Source organism: Frankliniella occidentalis, unplaced genomic scaffold, assembly GCF_000697945.3.
Source record: "Frankliniella occidentalis isolate FOCC.00 unplaced genomic scaffold, Focc_3.1 Scaffold63, whole genome shotgun sequence".
Taxonomy (NCBI): Eukaryota; Metazoa; Arthropoda; class Insecta; order Thysanoptera; family Thripidae; genus Frankliniella; species Frankliniella occidentalis.
In genome coordinates, this window is record NW_026267193.1 from 1,323,659 (window position 1) to 1,329,678 (window position 6,020).

Sequence of the window (6,020 nt, forward strand, 5' to 3'; positions counted from 1 at the left end):
GGCGCGGTGGGGGGAGGTAGGGTGGGGCTGGTTGCCAGCCGGGGCGGGGTGACATCGTGAGCCCATTGCTGCAGCGGGACCAGAGTGGGGGCTGTTCATTCTGAGGTGGGTCGTCTTCCGTTAAACAAGGTAGACGCACGTTAAAACCGTGTGAAGCTGAGCTAAATGTGCGTCTACCTTGGCCTGCGGCGCGCTAAAATTAAAATGTTTTCGCGATTTTGGTTGGCATGCCTGTCCAGCTCACATCCCACGTCTCACGCCAGGCGCCTCACTTCACGCCGTCTTCCGGGCGGTCTCCCCTTGCGCTCCCTGACAGAGCTGAGCATTTAAAGTTAAAGTTTAATTTCAAGTTCAAGTTAAGCTCAGCAATTATTGATACACTGTATGCGTGCTCGCCCGACCGAAAAAAATAACATAAAAGGCACGTCTCCCAAGATCATTGCGGCAGCGATCCCAACGCCGCGTCGAAACTGCTGCTGCACCAGAGGGTGCGGACGCGGTTCGCTTCACCACGCCGTGCACTTTTTCGTAACTGAGTTTATATACTGTACTGTGCCGTACAGGACTGACGAGGGGCACCCCCTTGGGGTACCCTACTTGCACCTGCAAGCAGGAATAAGATTCACAGACCTGCATGTGTCCGACAAAATGTTCACACCCTGAAGGTGTGAGACCAAAATATTCACATACTTGCAGAGGAGCGAATTGAGATCCGCACACTTGTGCAGGAGGTCATTGACTTTTAATCGAAAGGGTAGGTCGCATACTCGCCGGGATGAAAGCCGAGCTGACGCGACGCTGGCAGCCGCGACAGCCGGCAGCAGGCGCGCGATACCCGCGAGCGACAGCAGGTTAGCGTCCCTGGCGGCCGGCGGCGGATGTCCCTCTGCTATTTCCGATCGTTATTAGACGAGAGCGGGAATCGCCATCACCCAGCGTCATATCGGGCCCATCCCACGAGGGATGCGCGGCAGCGCGGCTATCCGCATCGGCTGTCTTTGCGACAGGCGGGGGGCGGTGGGCAGGGTGGGGGCGTAAAACAGCTGATGGATCCAACAAGTCCCTCGGTGCGTCTGCGTCACCGTCGGGGCGCCGCCGCCGCCGCAGCCTCCCCGTGTCAGTCTGACGGCACAACCCCACAACTCCCCAACACGAGTCGTGGCGCGAGGCAAATAGATTTTGCACGGCGCCCTTCTCTCGTATGGGGCAAACTGCACCGCCGCTAATGCGGGCCGAGGCAACACTGATGTCACTGAAGTGCACGACTATAGGGATCGTCCAGAAAGTACGTCCGCTTTTCTCATATTCGTTCGTCACATTTCTGGAGGTCGGCGCCTGCGAAATCTAGCGTAGGCAACCCAGCAGTGCACGCGTGCTTTGCAGGAAAGACGTTGCCTACCGATCAGGCGCTAGGAGAGCCTCCATTAGCTGAACTGGGCAGTTTAGGAATGGCAAAAGGAGAACGTACTTTCTGGATGGTCCCCTAGCTGCGCCGTGTCGAATAACTACACGAATTTATCTGCAAATTTGAGGAGTTTTTGCGAATGTTGGTCTGAACGGTTCCAACTTCCCAATGCATTACTTGAGTTCAACAAGCTCTAAACTTTCAACTTTTGAGTCCAACACTGGTTTAAGTAGTCAAATTTACGGCCAAATCACCAGCAGGTATTCACGACACGGTTGCGAGTTCTTGCCGGTTGCACACTTCAGATCAGTGAACCTGTAGGTTGTTGGTGAACCTATCTGGTAGTTATTGTAAGTAAAAGGACAAGAAGAGTTTTTTCTTTTTTCCTAAAAAATTATGTAGATGTCATCGAAATTCTAGCGGAGAGTGTAAGGCGAACTGCCCGACGAGGCGGTCAGTGGGTCAGCGATGCACGGATCCCCCCGCGGGGCGCAACAAAAACAAACCAACCGCTGACGCCGGGATTTGAACCCGAGAGGTCAGGGTCTGCAACCTCGCCCTGCGCCAGAGACCAGACAGCACTACACACGTGGGGTGAGAGGAGAGGTGGGGGAAGTGCAACTGAATGGCGCGAGAATTATTTACCTATCATGTAGCTATGATTTTGTAGCACCGAGACCAAACCAAATTAATTATAGGAAGGAATTGGATTGATTAAAAAACTAAGATTTAAAAAATGAGATTTTCTTACAGTTGCAGAATATACAAAGTATCAAACATGCTACTGATTGTGCTAAAATAATTCCTATAATTTTCAAAACAAAAAACAAATTGTATTGAGAAATAAACGCGATCTACTCGAGCAGAAGTGTCACAATTGCATTCCAATCCTAGCGCGCCACTGTACAAGACACACAGAGGGCTCGGGACACTGACTCTTGAGCGCGGGCGCGCGCGCGCGCGCACACACACACACACACACACTCGCGTGCGGTGTGTCACCCATCTGCATTACAACGGCTAGTACACACACTCGTATGGTCACTCCTCCCCGGCGCGGCGGCACCTCCCGCCTCGCCCCCTCCGACCCGACCTGACCCCAGGGAGAGAGGGGTCAAGTCATCCGCCGAGCTCGGCGCGTCGATATTGGGGGGCAGATCAAGTACCACATATCGCCCATAGCCATAACTCATGATGGGAGGGCGCCCATAGACGTATAATTGACAGGTCAAGCGCCGCCATACCGGCTTGTGGTGGACGTGGTGAAAGGCACCCCGTCGTCGTCAACGATCGGCGCGGCGGCTCATGAGCGACACCCGGCATGCATGACATACGATGACAGTAAGGCGGCCCTGATTGACAGATCTCACACGACGCGATCGGCGAGTGTGAGAGGGGCCTTTTGCAGTGAGGGATCTGTTCGTAATGCGAAAGATTTTTGGTCGATTTGTAAGCCTACGGTGGAATTCCCTGGCGCTGGATTTTCGTCGCATTAGCAAGAAAGTGATTCGCAAATATTGCAAGCAAGATTTCTTCACTGAGGCTCTGACAGCGGACGGTGGCGGCCCGCGGCCCTGTCGCGTGTCATGCTCACGGCTCGTCCGTACCATCCGTACCGTCCGTGTCCGTACCTACCTCAAAGCGCGCGTCGGGGCACGGGCGGAGGGTGGACCGGCTGGTCAGGGGGACCTTTCTGGTCAGCAGCTCCCCGCGGGGAAGAGTCGACGCCGGCAGGCGCGAGGGACACACTTGGGGGGCGGACCTCCCCTCTTGACGAACAGGACACTGTCACAACAGTCTACTCAGCTGGCCGCCAACAGTGTCGCACCACCGTGGTTGCTTGCCCGAGCGTGTCACCAGCAGAAATCCCTGGGCACAGACGTGCACTGACATAATGGCCCCGTGGCCAGAGCGAGCGCGGCGGGGAGAAGCGTCAGAGCGAGAGAGAGAGACAGGAGGTGAGGAGGCACTGGGGCAGCAGCAGGAGCAGGAGCAAGGGCGTGTGTTGCCGGGAGGGCGGCCGCGTCCATACTGGTCCGGGCTGAGCCGGGCAGAGCAGGCCAAGTCGTTGAGCTGCAGCCAAAGCCAGGCCGGGCCCGGCAGGGGCCCGGGCCAGGCCAAGCCCCCCCAGTCCGCTGGCGCACGGCCGGCGCGACGGACCGCCGCCGCCGCTGGGGCCCGGGGTGGGGGGTGGGGGGAGGCTCGCGGCGCCCCGCCACCGCAGCAGGAGCGCGGCCCGCGCCCGCGGCCCCCACGGCGACGCGGGGCACACCGCGACCGCACCGCGCAGCCTGGCGTGTCCAGGATGCCGCCCAGGAAGCGGTGCCGGACGCGCGGCGGACCTCGGCAGGCGCCGACACCTGCCCGGCCCCACCCCGGCCGCGGCCGCTGACCTTCGCCGAGGAAACTTTAAGGACGACCCTGACATCGCTCTTCAAGTTTCAGGGTCGCCAAAGCAGCCCCAGCCCCCTTTCACTTTCCCTAAAGAGTCCTCGTACTTTCTCGTGATTAACGACTAACATTGGAGGTACCTTCCCTTCCCAGGGCAGTCGAGGCGGTGACGTCATTTCGCCACCGGGGTTCGAGGGGCGAAGGAAGGAAGGGATATAACCAGCATAGACCAAATATCTTTGCACACTATTTACATTATTTGGGTAGCACAAAAAACAATTCAGACGGCCAGAGGTCGGGGAAGAGCGAAGTGGTGCGTGAGGTCAGAGAAAATGAGAGTATTTTGAAAAATCTGGTGAAGGTAGGAAAGAAGTACCCATGGTTTCAAAGCTGACTCCGCACCACCCCCCACGAACCACCACGCGACGACCACTTTCTATGAGCTTGCGGCAGCGATGCGATGCGATGGGCGGCGCGGGTCGGGGCGGCCAGCAGCCTGCCGCCATAACTTGCGGCACAGACAAGCGACACGACAGTCCGCGATGGCGATGTCCATAAAGAGACCACTATCGCTGTCGCCTCTTTCAAATCCCATAAATACAACTGTCACTCCCGCGAGAAGAGAGGGCCGCGTTCAGCATTCAGCATTCCCTGGTTCGGTAGCGGCAGTGCCAAATCGAACACGGCACATCAACCGCAATTGGTGGGGGCAGGGCGGCCGGGGCTTTCTTTATTAATCTCATCATCATTTCTTTCGCCACCAGACGTCTGCGATGAGAGCTGCATTATTGAGTATTGATCCCTTTTCTGTCGCCAGGGAGCGTAACCCGCTCACCGCTCCGCAGCCCCCGCCCCACCCCGCAGCGACGTGGACGGGGTCTGAGGTGTCGGGGGGAGGACAAGGAGGGTCCATCCCCCGCTCCCCTTTTACCTACAAATGTCTGCCTCCTAGCAGCCCCAAATGCAGTCCCTCGCCAAACGAATAAGGAAAACAGAGATAACACTTGCCTGGGGCTGTGCCGAGAGTTGCAGAGGCCATCAAGATGGGAGAGAGGCTTGGATTGGACCAAAATATGCTCTACAGCGCCGCCTCCAGCCGCCTGCAACAAGAGGAATACGACCTCCCCCGGGTCATCTTCACACGGACGGCAGCGCAGCGCTATGCAAATTATGAATGCAATAAGAAGGGGGTGGGGGGAAACAACACTTACCTGCTGATGGAGGAGGCAAGATAAGCAGCGTGCCTGACTGGGGAGCACCGACGTTCAGGAGGTTGCCTACGTGCAAGGCGCTCTGGGTAGGCAGCCACAGGGAGCCACACCGACCAGGGGGTTGCCTACGTCCAAGGCGCTGTAGGTAGGCAGAGCGCCTTACGGGGGAGCGCTCCTGTTCACGAGGTTGCCTACGTCGAAGGCGCTGGCCCGGGTACCTTTGTAAAATCCAAATTTAATCTAATTTGATGTCAATAAAACCATTCGAAAACTGAACAGGGTACCTGAAAGGGGGTGCGGACTCTGTTTTAGTCGAGTCGAGGTTTGTTAAGCCCGTGTGCGGCAAGCTGAGCCTAAGTTAGGGTTGTGAGATGAGAGATGAAAGGTGGCGGGGTTGTTATTGAAGGTGGCCTCGGCTGAGCCCAGGTTGGAGCGCTTCGATGGGCGGCCGTGCCTCTATGCAGCTGGGGCACGCAAGCCGATGACGGCATTACCGCCGAGAGGGAGGAAGGAGGAGGAGGAGAGTGCTTCTATTTCCATCCCATCGCATCGAGTCGCAGCACCACGCGGTGCTCCAGAGTCGGCTCAAACCGGATGGCGCTCGCAGAATCTTGCTGGACCACACGATGGTGGCGAGGGGCGGTGCGCCGGGCGCCGGCCCTGCTCATTGGCAAGGTCCTTCGTCTCGCGCCGGGTCGGAGGAGACTTGGCGACTGGATGGCGGGGGCCATAGCCGCGCCGCTCAAAATAGCCATTGGATGAGGACTTGGGAGAGAGAAACGCCATGAGCCACGAGCACCAAGGCGTTGCGGGGTCCCGTCGACGGGCAGGGCAGCGCTGCGACCAGAGCCCGGGGGGTGCGCCCGGGTGCGCCCCTATCCCTTTCCCTTGCACTTCACTCTTATTGGCACCTCAGCTTTCGCTTCCACTCCAGTGGACGTTGTGTTGACGTCCACTTCGGTGCTCTCAGCCCTAATGAATGCGGCAGCTTGGAAAAAAAATGTGATACTTCA

The 6,020-nt window shown here is 57.8% G+C and overlaps 1 long non-coding RNA gene across 1 annotated transcript in view; it reads right to left on the reverse strand.

Moving 5' to 3' along the window:
* The window catches only part of LOC127749527 (uncharacterized), a 32,488-nt gene extending 29,007 nt beyond the window's left edge, over nt 1-3,481 (reverse strand). Inside the window, exon 1 of the long non-coding RNA XR_008011209.1 lies at nt 3,041-3,481. This is a non-coding gene — a long non-coding RNA (uncharacterized LOC127749527). The remainder of the gene's footprint in view (nt 1-3,040) is intronic.
* Nucleotides 3,482-6,020: the final 2,539 nt, after the last annotated feature.